The 15325-nt window shown below is 42.5% G+C and overlaps 1 protein-coding gene across 3 annotated transcripts in view; it reads right to left on the reverse strand.

The window, feature by feature from the left end:
- Positions 1-15325, reverse strand: part of Hpse2 (heparanase 2 (inactive)) — a 610759-nt gene that overhangs the window by 50926 nt on the left and 544508 nt on the right. The window lies entirely within an intron of this gene.

The raw sequence follows: 15325 nt of genomic DNA on the forward strand, positions 1-15325 counted from the left end.
CTTCACTGGCTGCTCATTGTTCCTTATTGTTGCTTAGTGCCCATCTTATCTCTGCTCACTCTATTGACGCACGACATTTCATTTTGCTCTCTCTTCCATGATCTTTCCAGATCTTCTTCCCTCTAAGACCCCTGCACACACTACCATCTTCCTTGGCTCCTCCCCTGGGTATCTTATTTTTATCCTTCCAGAAGACTGCACAGAGAATAATATTACTGATTTACCTAAAATAGCCGCTTCCTCAGAATCTCCCGCCTCACACATCTGCCCAGTTCTTATAACGTGACTTGTATGTATGTTTTTAGGACTGGTCATTTGGTACTGGATATTTAATCGGTGTGCTCCCATTTCTCCTGTCTTTCGTATTCCTTAGTTGCCTGTAAGAGTTCTCTGCTTAGGGTTTAGGCCTGTGAGTTTCCCTCTTCCACATTAGCGTATCTATGGTGAACATATCTCCTATACCCAAGGTTCAGTGATCACTGCATAAGAGGAGGTATAAAGACACTGGGAGTCAGTAGCACAGGAAATTTGCTGCGATTGTGTCCCTTAGAAATGGCAGAAGCTACACCATGAAATCTTACCAACATGGTTGCCTAAATATGAACTAAACAAGAGCAATACCAGTAGATATGCTAACAGCTACTTACTTTCTACTTGTCTCTGCCCCAGATGGACTCCAAGTTCCTTGAGTCAGTAAGCCACATCTGTTTCCTGCAGAGCAACATTTCAGAACACAGGACAGTGGGAGGTGGCTGATACTCACTAAGTACTTGATAAGAAACTAGTGCTACAAGGCCAGTGTAGTGCCCAGCATATTTAAAAACTGACCTTTGAATGCTATGTTCATTCCTAAGGAAGGTATCAGCCAGGAAGCTGATGAATACACAGCAAAGATATCTATTTTCTTAAGCTCCCACATTGCTTCTCTGAGAATCTTAGAGGAGGGCCAGGTGGGAATTGTGAGTGATCATGTGACCTCTGAACCTTCTAATATAGAAGCAGTGGCTTTGAAAACACTTACTTTTTTCTTCTGTACTTTCCATCTGTCTCCTGTGTTTTGGAGAGTGGCTCTAAATTTCACATTATCTGCATTCACATTAGGGAGACTTTGGCATCTGTGTTAGATCACCCATGATGACGAAAGAGACAAAAATAAGTGGGTTCTCCTCCAGAAGGCCTCCCATCAGGCTTCCTCAGCTCAGTCCCAGCCACTCACCATCCTCCTGGGCTTCCTTCCTCCAGCCAGTTTTCAGCTCATTTGACTGGCTTAGATTCAAACAAAGTTTTGAAAACTGAGCTATATAATTCAAGATGCTTACATTCTCTGAGTCGATGTCATTTTTATCAAAAAAAAAAAAAAAGCATTTGGTTCAGGTTTTAGAGGACATTTCTGGAGGCAGAGCTGGAGTTTCAGAAAAACAGTGGAGGAGCAGGAGGATGTCTTGCACTTGGTCAACCCTCCTTCCCCAGACCACATGCAAAAGCCAAGTGTGTGCAGATCAAACCACAGGGGCCAGTGCAGAACAGACACCCAATTAGTTATACTAACCTTTGACTGTTAAGTGAAAGGAAAGGAAAGGAAGACAGAGACACGGACACCTAGAATGAATCTCAGGATCAAACCAGTCTAAGTTTCCTATCTGATGTATAAGCCAGAAGGGTAACCCTCCTGAGATATGTGCAAACATTCATTGGAGCACAAGGAGCCAAATGACCGGGCAGCCATGGCCCCAAATGAGCTTTACAGTTACTGCAGATGAAAAGGGAAGGCCATATATTTTTAAGAGGAAAAGCCATATAAATCTGACAGCTCCACCCCACTCATAGCCAATCCCAGTCATCTCCGGCCAAACCACTCTATTTTTCTAAAAGAGACTTTCACAGTGGGAAGGCATTGTGAAAAACCAGTGGTAATAACCACAAACCACTTGTGTTACACCCTGGGCTCATTCACAATGTTTTCATGTTCATTTTGAGCAAGGTAGATTGCAGTCAATTTCCAAACACACACACACACACACACACACACACACACACACACACACACACCATACTCAACACACATGTAGCAACTGCCTTACCCAAAATAAATTGTAAAAAAATTTCTGTGTCTCTTTAAAATTGTATTAAACTTTTCTGCCTTGAAACTTGAATTGCTAGTTTTAATAATAGCATTATAGGTTATTTATTTATTTTTTTTGTGTTGAAATAGACTAACAGAGATTAAAATGGTGATATAGTAATATCTACCAACACAAAAAATGTACATACTCTGCTATGATTTGAATACACTTTGTTCTCCCAAGGCTTTATCCTCAGTGTGGTGATGGTTAATAGATGGGGGTGAGTGGTAGGTAATTAGGTTGCAAGGGCTCTAGCTTTGTGTGGATTAGTGCTTTCTCGATGATTGGATTAGTGCTCAAAATCAGGCTATTTCACAAGGAGGTCACCCCATGTGCCTGGCATCCTCTTTTTGCATGTGGCTCGTCTTTTTTCCACTTTCCCACCATACAGTGATGCAGCAAGAAACTCTCACTAGACCACTGGTACCATTCTGTTTAGAGATGCCAGGTGCCAGAACCACCATTCAAACCTCATTACTTTAAAATTTATTTAAAAAAATTATTAATATATATATATATATGTATATATATATATATATATATATATATATATATATATATATATATATATATATATATATATATATATATATATATTTTCCCCCCAGAGCTGAGGACCAAACCCCAGGGCCTTGCGCTTGCTAGCCTCTACCACTGAGCTAAATCCCCAACCCCTAAAATTTACTTTCATTTTATGATTATGTGTGTTTTGCTGGCATGTGGATCTAGACACTACATGCTTATTGTCTACAGAAGCCAGAAGAAAGTATCAGATCCCACGGAACCAGAGTTATAGAAAGTTGTGGGCCACCACATAAGTGCTGAGAATTGAACTCTGGTCCACGAGAAGAGCAGTCAGTGCTCTTAACTGCTGAGCCATCTGTCCAGGCCCATAAGCCTTACTTTTATGTTATCCATACCTAGGTATTTCCATATCTACCAACACAAAATGGATAACATAATACCTTACTCAAGAATAATAATTTGGGCTGGGCGGTGGTGGCGCAGGCCTTTAATCTCAGCACTTGGGAGGCAGAACCAGGCGGATCTCTGTGAGTTCGAGGCCAGCCTGGTCTCCAAAGCAAGTCCCAGGAAAGGTGCAAAGCTACACAGAGAAACCCTGTCTCAGAAAAAAAAAAAATAATAATAATTTGGGTCAGAGAGATGGCTCAGTGGTTAAGTGCACTGACTGCTCTTCCAGAGGACTTGAGGACCTGAGTTCAATTCCCAGCAACCACCTGGTGGCTCACAACCATCTATAATAGGATTTGATGCCCTCTTCTGGTGTGCATGCAGAAGACTCATACATAAAATATAAATAAATTCAATTTTAAAGAATTATAATTTAAAAAATATTTTTACCGTAGACTTTCAAAATTACCCAATGATGTTATCGACCTATTTCCTTATTTCTGTTTCCAAGCAACCAAGTGTAGCTGGAGACAAAGCACACAACTGAGCAGACATGTTTCTCTTGATCATGATCTCAAACTTGAGCTGCCCTCACGATGCAGCTGCAAAGTCCCTAAGCTTCCTATGCGTCCTTTGCTGGACTTGCTTTTCTCCCTCAGAGATGACGCTTGCTTTACACACTGCCTTTTCTCCTTGGCTCTCTACAAATTTCCTCTCCTCCTAGCCAGCAGCCAACTGCCCTGCTTTCCAAGCAGTGCCCAGCGATGGCGTGGGCTCTCCTTTGGTTGCCCACCAATGTTCTAGGCATGGTTGCCTGTGGCCCCTCTTTCTTCCTCTGCAGCTCGGAAGTGCTGCTTCGGCCGTGCTGTCACCCCCCGCATTTCCCTCACATCTTAACTGAGATCCAGTCACATGGATACATTGGGTGTGTAGTGAAGATGTCCCTTTTGAGTTCTAGACTTGTGCACGCTTGATATTCCACATGAATGATTTAAAAGCATTTCATAGTTGACATGTTCTAAGTGAACCCCTGATTCATTTTCTCTGTACAAACTTACTTTTCTCTCCAGTCTTCCTCTTGGCAACGAAAGGCTTCGCTGCTCATTAGTTATTTAGGCCTTTCTTCAATCCCACCTCTATTCCCATTTTGCATGTTAATTTTTCCTTCCTAAATATATCTTGAAACTGACTGTGTCTATAGCTGTTGGCCTCTCCCAAACCATCCATAATCACCTTGACTGGACTACTGAAATGGTTTCCTGCCGGCTTTCACATCCATTCTTGTTCTGTTCCCACCCGGTGTACACAGAGTAGCTGAGTAATCTTTGATATATATGATAACATTACTCTTGTGATTAAAATGTTTCCAATGGTTCCCCATAGCATTTCAGATAAACCCTAAATTCCTTACAAGATCCTGTATGGTTGGTCTCTGCCAATATCTCCAAGGTCACTCTGCTGCTTTCCCTCATCTGTCACCTTTCAGCTGCATTGGCTTCTATTCAGTTCCCTGGAAATACCAAGTGCTTTCCCATTTAGGGGTCTGCAAATGTTTCCCCACATGCCTGGGATGCCTCTACAGCGTTCTGGCCCACTATTCCAAACCTCCTTCTCTGGTTCTTCAAATGTTTCCCCACATGCCTGGGATGCCTCTACAGCGTTCTGGCCCACTATTCCAAACCTCCTTCTCTGGTTCTGCTGTCCAGCTAAAGATTCTCTGCTGCATTCCCACAAACATTCCTTCTCCAAGCACTTACCATGATGTATAGCACTACATTTCCTTCTCGCTCACTGTTTACTTCTGCTAATATATTGTAAGTTCCACAGGACAAGGGCCACTATTCACATTTGTATACATAGTTCTTTCCAGGATATGTCACATGTAAAATAGATAAATAAATGTTTATGCATATTTGAACAAATTAATGGCTTAATTAAAATATCTATTATAGCATTATAACATAAATGACATGAACAAGTAAAATACATATTATTTTGATAATAAGGTTGTATGCAAAAGGTTATATAAATCATGACATAGCCCTAGAATACTAAGTGGTGGATTTATGGATCTATAGCAAGCTGCCTAAGATATATTAAGTAAAAAAGAAAACTGGAGAACATGACATTTAAAAAGGTTTATGTTGTACATAAATAGTTATGGAATGTTCTGTTATAGAGTGCTTAGATGATTGGAGTCATCCCTGATGCCTCTGGCATAGATTTCCTGGATCCTCACCAACCACCAGGGACTTGTCTGATTGGAAAAACCTGCAGCACAAATTGGTGCCCACTGGCTCCTTTTGGTTTTTGTCTTGTTACTGCTTTTGTGTTTATAGACAACTATAATGGGGGAGTGTACGTATGTGGGAAAGAGGGTAGAATGGGGTTGGTGCCCTTTCTTTCTCCGAGGTTCTAAGCCCAGCCAGATTGACTTCAGTATACTTGTGTGTTCCACACTCACATGGAGGTCTTTAAATCTCTAGTGGTTCTCAGACTCTAGTATGCATAAGGATCACATGGAGGGCTTGTTAAAACCCAGATTTCTAGGCTCCATCTCTGTGGATTCTGATTCAGTAAAGCTGGGGGCCTGAGAGTTTGCACTTCTACTAAGCTCTAGTGAGGCTGGTGGTCTGTGGCTGACCTTGAGAATGGTGCTCCAGCACAGCAACCTTTCCCCTCCTTTCTCTGCAGAGGAGGGATGCTGTTGCTAGCAAGGCTCATGGGGCCATAAAGGAGAGCATCCATCCCTTTGTTATCGTTCAGTCCAAAAGCCTTTGCGTTTGCTGCCCACAAGCCCTTCTTTAGAGCAGTAATGAGTAACTGTGTGGAATGTTGTTCCTCTTATTCAGACAGCCCCAAGCCTGTAGTAGACAGAGCATTCCATATCTAACCTTTAGGAGACATGGGACAGGATGCATCCCTGTATTCCCATCTACTCACAGGAGCCATGCCCCCTTCCATGGTGGTCTCCTGGGGAGTAATGCAAGGGACATATAGTGAAGTGAGCTACTGAAGGAGACGGTCAGGGCCCAGGGGACAAGGGCCTTGATATTAGTCACTCATTCCAGCTCTGTGCTGAGCCTATCCCAACTTCCGGTTCTCTAAGTACTAGCTGCGTATAATAGTGCCAGCTGTCACACTGTGGAGGTTAGGGACAACAAGTGTGGAAAACTCAGTTCCTGTTCCCATCAGTTTATACTGAGTGGATAAGATAAATATCTAAGTGCCTACAATAGACTCCCTAAAGTAATTAAATGCTACATATAAATTCTTAGAAACGTAGATAGATTGAGGAACTTTGAGGCAACTTCAAACAGAGGATGCAGTTCACTGCTCCAGGAGAATGGAAAGAACAAGGACCTGCTTTTGGGAAAGGAAAACATGGGATTCTTCCCTTAGTCCAGTGACCCATATGCTAAAGGAGCTGAGGGAGAGGTGGTTTAGGGGTACCATGCTTCTAAACTTTCATTTAGTGCCAGCATCAAGAACATCAAATTGATTCCTTCCTTCTTGCTAGGGGAATTTGTCAACCTCCTAAGTTTGTAGTTGTTGCTATGATTTATTTTACTCTGAGCTTGGCACTCAAATAACCTTAGTGCACATGGATGATTAACTCATGGTTTAAAACCCAAAAATTGTATTTCTTGGGGAAATGTTCACTTTTCCTAATATAGTGTAATATAGGTAATACCTTGCCTTCCTAAAAGTACCTATATGTCAGCATTACTAGCTAGGTGGGTTTTGTTTTATTTTTAATAGTTCATGTCATATTGGAAATGGAGCAGTTCTTTGTCTGGGTATCTAAGACAAAATGCAATACAGAAAGTCTGGGAAAAATATCCACCGTACAATCTGATACCCAATTGTGTGACTGCTAACAAACTACTTAAATTCATGACTCAGTTTTCATCATCCATAAATGAGGATTGTGCTGGCTAGTTTTATTTCAGCTTGACACAGTTAGAATCATTTGGGAAGAGAGACTCAATTGAGAAAATGCCCCTATCAGATTGGCCTATAGGCAAGTCTATTTGGCATTTTCTTGATTAAAGCTTGATATATCAGGGTTCAGGCCACTGTGTGTGGTGCCTGCCTCCCTCCTGCCCCCCACAGGTGGTGCCGGTTTGTATAAGAAGAGGGCTGAGCAAGCCACAAGGAACAAGCCAGTAAGCAGCACTCCTCCATGACTAATGCTATACTTCCTGTCTCCAGCTTCCTACTTCAAGTTCCTGCTCTTTTTTCCCTCAGTGGTGGAGTTTGATCTGAGACTTGAAAGATGAAATACACCCTTTCCTCTCTGCATTGCTTTTGGTCATGGTGCTTTATAAAGATCATACTACCAACTAAACTCACAGCCTCTGATATACCTGGCTCTGCCTCCTGAGTGCTGGGATTACAGGCGTGCACCACCACCGCCCGGCCAAATTCTTTCTTTTTCACCTGACTATCGCTCTAGATATTTGGGGAAGAAAACTCTGTCTTGCATGTTGGGATTCTCTAGCATTTCTTCAATAAGCCCCCAAATTATTTATGTGGTACAAGGCTTCAAAACTGAGGAACAGGCACACTAAATCCAAGAGATGATTTACAAAGCAAATGAACAGCACAGAGTTCTAAAGGCTCCCCAGCTCCACAGTGTGTACTGAATGGTGAGCTCATGCAGGCTCTAGTCAGGTTGGGTCTGAATATGCCTCTGCTTTGTGTTCTTGGGTGTGGGCATTCTGGTTGTTCTTTGCCACTCTAACTGATAAGATGATCTACAAGTGTCTATCAAGGAGGTAGTGAGAGGACTACATAATACGTTTTGGGTACAACACTATTAGATAATACTAAGAATCTTGGGGCCTCTTTCATTTTCTATAAAACAGGAGTAAGAAAGATGATCTCAAGGCTGGAGAGATGGCTCAGAGGTTAAGAGCACTGACTGCTCTTCTAGAGGTCCTGAGTTCAATTCCCAGCAACCACATGGTGGCTCACAACCATCTGTAATGAAATCTGGCGCCCTCTTCTGTATACATAATAAACAAATAAATCTTTAAAAAAAAAAAAAAAGAAGAAAGATGATCTCAGAACACCTTTCCCATGCCTACTGGCTGACAGCTCTCTCTCCTCTCCCCACTCCCTTTTCTGTCTGCTGTGACCTACATCGCTTTGGCCTCACTGATTTGGATTGATTTCTTTTTCTCTCCCTTTTCACAGCATTCTTTAAATTAAAAATTTTATTTTCAGAATTCATACTTGAATACTGTATTTACATCATTTCCACCCATCCTTTTCCTGTTTCAACTCCACCAGTTTCTCCCACACCCAAATCCATGGTCTCTTCTGATTTAATTATTCTAAAACCTACTGAGTTCATTTAGTGTTGCTCACATGTACATGTGTTTAGTCTGGGTCTCTTCCCATTCTGGCAGCTGCTCTGGGCTTACTTACATGTATCCTGATGCCTGCTGAGACAGAGCACTAGGCTTGTCTCTTTCTGGAATCTCAAAAATCTTAGGTGTAAGTATTTCACAGTTTCTAAGTAATCTTGCAAATTCTGGGGGTCTTAATTGCCATCCTTTCCAAACTATTGCCGGACATTGTCTGCTACAAAGCTGGACACATTCAGGGTCAGCTTGGGCAGTGAAGGTTTCACCTGATGGCCTAGGACTGTAAACAGGGCAGCTGTGATGTCAAGTAGCCCCGATGTGGTTTGAGTCCTCAAGTGGTAAAATGTAGAGTTTTATATAAGATAGGTTTTTGGAGGTATTTATGGGAGTCACAATGGGACATTCTAAAGATATAATAAAGCCTTAATACAAAATTTCCTGGCTTTCCTTTGAGTCACTGGAACACAGTGTTTATATTTCGTAATGTTAATCACATGCAATTCTTCTAAATCTGGGATCTAATGGATGCAAAAATTGGTCCAAATGTCAATTTTAAACATATGTTTCTTATATTGAATAGACCTGTATGATTCCAAACACCAGTTAACTCTTTGATGAAATTAGGGTCTGTTTTTCCAGAGGTGGCTCTAATTGGTATTCAAGATGGGGAGGAATCTTTAGATCACTCCAGCAGTGGGGTCAGCAGAAGAAGGCAGCTTTCTAAGCCAAGCATGAGGCCTGGGATAGCTCAGTGGATACTGTACACTCAGGAGTGGAGGCAGTTAGGAAGCTGTCTGCAGACTTGGGTAGAATCTGGAAATTTGAAAACTGTACAGAACAATAACAGCCGATGTGAGGACCCTTTCATGGGGACTTTAAATGCAGATGGAGACCATACTGATTTTGCTGGTCATTAATAGTCATTTTGAAATTCAAAATGACCATTTTCATTTTTTTCTAATGATGTGAAACAGTCTCGCTTGTCCTCAGAGAGCAATTAACCAGACTGTTGGTATCCAAGAACTGTGCTTGTTGTTTGTCTGAAGAAAAGGCGGCTGGAAGATGACTTAGCCTTTAGGACAAACAAATTTATAGCTCTCAAAGCAACAGAAATGAGGCGAGGCACTGTACTGTAAATGCAAGGGCACCATAACTGGAAGAGCTGGCAAGAGCCACGACACCAAGGCACATGTAGGCAGCACTTGCTCTAGAGATGAGACAGACACTGCCTCTATCACCTACCCAGAAGCTGAGGGCAGCTCTCTTCTTAAAAGCTCATTCCCACTTGCTGTTTGAAATGACATTACCATGACTCACGATCGTTTGGATATTTAAATTGGAATTGCCTTTTGAGCCAGTAAAAGTCATGGAAGAAATCCACTTCACAGTCATAACCTAGATTTTCTTTGTTTCCTTTTGAGACGTGTCTTGCTATGTAAGTAGCTCGGTCTTCAGCTCTCCAAGAGCTGAGCTTACAAGTATATGGCACCATGCTTGGTCATAATCCAGGACTTTCTGCTTTATTTTTTCAGCCAAAGTAACATTCTCAGTTTAATTATCTATCCTATTCATTAATCTTAGTTCTAGATAACTTTGGGATAAAACAACCCAACTCACCACTAAAGCTTCCTCCTCCTTCTCCATTCCTTCTTTTTGTCCAGTGTTGGACTTCATATACATGAGGCAAGCATGTGACTACTGAGGTACACCGCACCCCCCTTCTTTCTGCAGAGTCTTGTGAAGTAAATTTCATTTAAAAAATAAACTTCTTTTGTTCAGGTAGACAGGTTCCAGGGTAGCTGATATAAATGTAGCATATCATCTCCTAAGGGTCAACAACATGGCTACCTAAACAATGACAATCCCAATAGCCATGCTAATTAATGGTAAAGGGAAAGCTCTCAAGGGGCCCCTCCCCTGAACAAAGAATGGCAGGCAACTAATGTGTGCTGGAGAGGAAGAATTGCCTCTCCCTGGGATGAGACCCCTAACTGGTTATCTAGCACAAAGTGGTCAGCCCTGAAGCCATATCGACTCAAGCAATGGCAAACAGACTCAGCAGGGCGAATTTATAAATTTATACGTGTGTGTGTGTGTGTGTGTGTGTGTGTGTGTGTGTGTGTGTGTGCATGATAGTAGTAATCACAGAAAAGGAAGTGGGGGTCAGAGGATGGCTGGAGGGAGGATGAGTAAGGGAAAAGTGATGTAATTGCACTCTAATTAAGAAAAATGATTACCTATCAAATTCACCTATGTGACCCTAATGTCATATTAAACCAGATTTCTTACTTTTCAGATAGTAATGAATAAGTTCATTTTCAGGTATGAAAAAGTCTATCAGTTCTATATCAAAACTCTAGTTTTTAAAATCCACTTTGATTCATATGTTGGCTAGTTTAGGCCTGTCATAAATCAGAAAACTGTAACAGGGAAGGAGTGCTATATTTTTGTTTGCTAGTTTTTACTTGTCTTCTCCACCAGTTTCTGAAGCAGAGGGGAAGAAGAAAAGTAAAACTGGTGTAAAAATGTCCTTTTGGTTGGTTTTGTAATACGGCTTTTTACATCCTCTGAAAATCATTTCTCTTGTGGCAAATTTTTGTGGGTTTTTCCAATGCTTTCCTTCTGGGAATCTCCTCTTCACACTCTCTCTGTCTCCCTCTCTCTCCCTTCCCCTTACTCTCTCCCTCCTCCTTTCCCCCTTTCCGTGTGTGTGTGTGTGTGTGTGTGTGTGTGTGTGTGTGTGTGTCTGTGTCTGTGTGCTCATGCATTCATGCACTGTTGAAGAGGACCTTCTAGGTATGCACTCTACCACAGAACGATACCCCAGTGTCCTGTACTGTTCTCTTTGTAGGCAATAGTCTTTGTGCTTGACCACTTAAAATCCCTCCGTGCTTCTATGCTTTCACTTTCACAGCTTCTTTTGTGGGGTTCTGTCCTTTTACAACAACAGAACTTCAGTTACCTTCTGTGGTATCCACTGTAGCCCAAGAAAAATTGGAACACTTTTCCTGCCTTTGCTAGGCTGTAACTTGATAAAACAGTGCTCTCTCCCCCCCTCATGCACTCATTAGGAACAACTCCAGCCCGTGTCTCTGTACTGGGTAGTTTTACGTCAACTTGATACAAGCTAGAGTCATCTGAGAGAAGGGAGCCTTATGAGCAAGCCATGAGGAGCAAGCCAGTAAGCAGCACTCCTCCATGGCCTCTGCATCAGCTCCTGTATCCAGGTTCCAGCCCTGTGTGAGTTCCTGTTCTGACTTCTTTCAATGGCGTGCAGTGCTGTGGAAGTCTAAACCCTCTCCTCCCCAAGTTGCTTTTGATCATGGTGTGCCATCACAGCAATGGTAGCCCTAACTAGGACAGTCTTCAGTGAGCTTTTCCAGGTGAGGAGCTAAGAGGCACTATACTCTGTGTCTGTTATATCCTCCTCCAAACTCTTCAAACCCTTTGGAAACCAAAGAAAGTCACATGTGGCCTGGATGGAGCACAACAGCTGTCTTCTGCCTCATGCCATGCTGATAAGACTATCTTCAAAGTTAGACACTATGTTTGTTGCGAGAATCCTAAATGTTTTTTTTTTGTTTGTTTGTTTGTTTGTTTGTTTGTTTTAATGGTTGTGAGCCACCATGTGGTTGCTGGGAATTGAACTCAGGACCTCTGGAAGAGCAGTCAGTGAGTGCTCTTAACCTCTGAGCCCTCTCTCCAGCCCCTCTAAATGATCTTATAATAAAAACCTGGAGCCAGATATCAGGGTGAAAGCTGAAAGATCAGAGAAGCAGAGCAAACCATAACCACCACCTCTTACCTCACCAACTTCTTAGCCTGAAAGAGCTGGAAAGGGGGGTTGGGGTGAACTCCTGTCTCCTCCTGCCTTATATTCCTTTCTCTGCCCAGCCATATCACTTCCTGTTTCAACCTTCCTAGTGCTGGGATTAAAGGTGTGTAATCCCAATTGCTGGAATTAAAAGTGTGTGTCACCACGGCATGGCTCTGTTTCTTTTTTTAGACTGGATTGATCTCATGTAGCCCACCGTGGCCTTGAATTTATCGATTCAGATGGATCTCTGCCTCTGCCTCCTGAGTTCTAGGATTAAAGGTGTGTGACACCAGTGCCTGAACACTGTGGCTAACTCTGTCCTCTGATCTTCAGACAAGCTTTATTTCTTAAGATTACAAATACATCACCACATATGTTCTCTTCCAACCTCTACCTTCTTGATGGAGATAGGCTCTGTTTGTGTCCAGAATTACTCTTTAAGGAGTCAATGCTTAGATTTCATATTTTCTCCTGAAAGGGCATTTGTACTTAGTAATTACTCTTTCTGAATTTGGACTTCAGTGGAAATAGATGACAGAAGCCCTATTGGCTACAGAGGCAAAGGCTCAGTGATAATCAGACCTAAGGCAGAACTGAGGAGACTGAGTTTATCATTGGAAAACTTACCCCAGGCAAAATAATTAAGCTATTTTATTTTGGGTTAGTGGAGAACCCAAAGAAAATCACTAACAGAGCAGGTTGGATGGAAATAATTGAGGCGAAGAGGGAGGGAGAGAGCACTCCTGATGTGAACAGAGAACACTGATGGGCCGTCCTGCACATTAAGTGATATGCGTCTGGGAAGGAGAGATGGGAGAAAGGACAGGGTTGGACCCAATGGCGAAACATCAGAAAGTGAAGCACCGAAGTCCAGCATGAAGAAAAACAAAGGTGAGATCAAGTGGGCAAGAGAAACATGGTGGGTCTCACAGAGTAGATTAGAGCTAGGAATCCATTCGTCAACACGGAAGAGGATGCTCAAGGCTCTGTGTCTGCAAATGTACTCAGTTTCTTGGGCATGAATGTATAAGATACCAGGGCTTCCTGACTCTGTGGAGACTGCAGTGAGCACAAGGAGTGTGGAATAAACCCAACAGTCTATCCATGGAAGAGACAAAACTCCACGTCCAGGTGACTAGTATCATTTGAGTTTGGCTAGCAAATTTAGTTTGAGAAGGACACCGAGATATGGAGGTAAACATGTGGGGAAAGGCTAAATCATGCAGATTCCTACAGGTTATTTTAAGGAATCTATCCAGAGGCAATGAATGAAGGAGTTTAAGTAGACACTACAAAGCACTGTGCTTTGGTAACTCAATTTGGTGGCAGTATAGAAAATAGGTGGGAGAGAGGTCAGGCAGAAGAGATTACGACTTGGACGTGAGATGAAGGGATAAACTGAGATCAAACAACACTAGAGGGGTTCAAACTAAACACAAAGGAATGGAAAGGGGAGGGGAGGTAGAAATGTTGAGCTCACGTTTCAATTAGGCAGGAACGCTTAGTCAGATATGTCTAGTCGTAAGCCAGGCCAGAGAGAAATGAGAAAGATGTATGTACTTGCGAGTGGCCACCAAATAGACGGCACCTAGAGACTTGTGGGTAGTTGGGTACAGGTAGAATAGGAGGAGAAGCAGGCCTAGGAAAGAATGTGGGAGATGACGGACCTTTCCAGGCTGGGTAGAGGAGCCACAAAGAGAAAGGAAGAGTGTCTGGGAGTTAGGCACAAAACCAAGAAAAAAGGGCAACTCAAGTGAGGTGTTAGACTCTTCTTCCTCTACCAGCTGTCTCAATCTTCCTGTGGGGCCTGCAATTATTATGGGAATGGATTTAGGAATATTTTATGTTAGTTTATTGGGGCAGCTGGGAGCAAACAAGGCAGATGATTTATCCTGGTGAGCTATGTAGCGTTTCCCAGCATAGTTCACTGAGGAAGCCTGTTAGTGGCTCTCAAACCTTGGCTGTACACTGGAACCATCTGTGGAGTTTACAAAATACTGATAAATGGATCCTATCCCCACAAAGTTCTGATTTAATTGGTTTAGAATGCTGCCTGGGAATTAGTTGTTTTTTTTTTTTTTTTTTTCTTCTCTTGTTAGAAGATCCCCAGATGATTCTAAATGTGTAGCCAAGCTTGAAAACAACTGACCTAGATGCTATTTAATTAAGGTAACTTGATTTTACATCAGTGTTTCCTGATAAAGTACACACATTAATCTCTGGAGAAGTACTTTGTTTAGCATAATGGTAACAGTTTGGGCAAGCTCTCATGAGGACGAAAGCAAATGGAGACATAAACAGCCATTTGGGGCACAGTGAAGTAGGGCACAGGCAATGGGTTTATGGGTGTTGTGTTGAGCTTTCTGCAACATCTTGTCAGAACCGTGCCATCAACATAGGCTACTTCTCCATGGCAGCACCAAGCAGAGGACCAGACTCTGGCTCTCCAGCGGCACTGTGAAAGAATCAGCCACAGCTGAACACCAAGCTCCGGAGAAGGACAAGGAGAGTGAAATCTGGTTTGGGCTCTCTTGTCAAGCTGCTTTATCAACAAATCAACTCCACAATATTTAACAGTCTGGTACTGCAAGGCATGACTCCTGCCCTTCCTTAAAAGGCATGTTAGGGGAGCTGTTTGTGTGATCCTATTTTTAAATTTTCACTTATATTCTTAGAAGAGTGTGGGTGGCACTCTGTGTCAACTGCTTTCCCACAGGCCTGTCTTTCCACCTCACACTCTCTGTCTTCCTGGTTCTCCACGTCTCATTTCCAATCACTTTATTCTTCCCTCCTGTTCTTTATCTTTTCTTTGTTCTCTCACAGCTCTGCTTTTTTGGTTCCTGCAGTCAGTCCATCATTTTCGTTTCTAGCTTCCATACTGGTTTGGCTCACAAGGCATCCTTTTCTAGGTATGTTTGGTGTACCATTCAACCTCCTCCCATCTGGAATAGATGTTATTATGGGAGGCAAGGGCTCTGGGTGCAGAAGTAGGAAATCCGGGTTTCAGACTCAGCTTTGACAGTTGTATTCCTGAGGTAGTACATACTCTAGGATTTGGTTCCGTCAGTTGGTGTGGCTCAGTGGACTTCAACTCTGAC

The sequence above is a fragment of the Onychomys torridus genome, chromosome 1 (genome assembly GCF_903995425.1).
Source record: "Onychomys torridus chromosome 1, mOncTor1.1, whole genome shotgun sequence".
In the NCBI taxonomy this organism is placed as follows: Eukaryota; Metazoa; Chordata; class Mammalia; order Rodentia; family Cricetidae; genus Onychomys; species Onychomys torridus.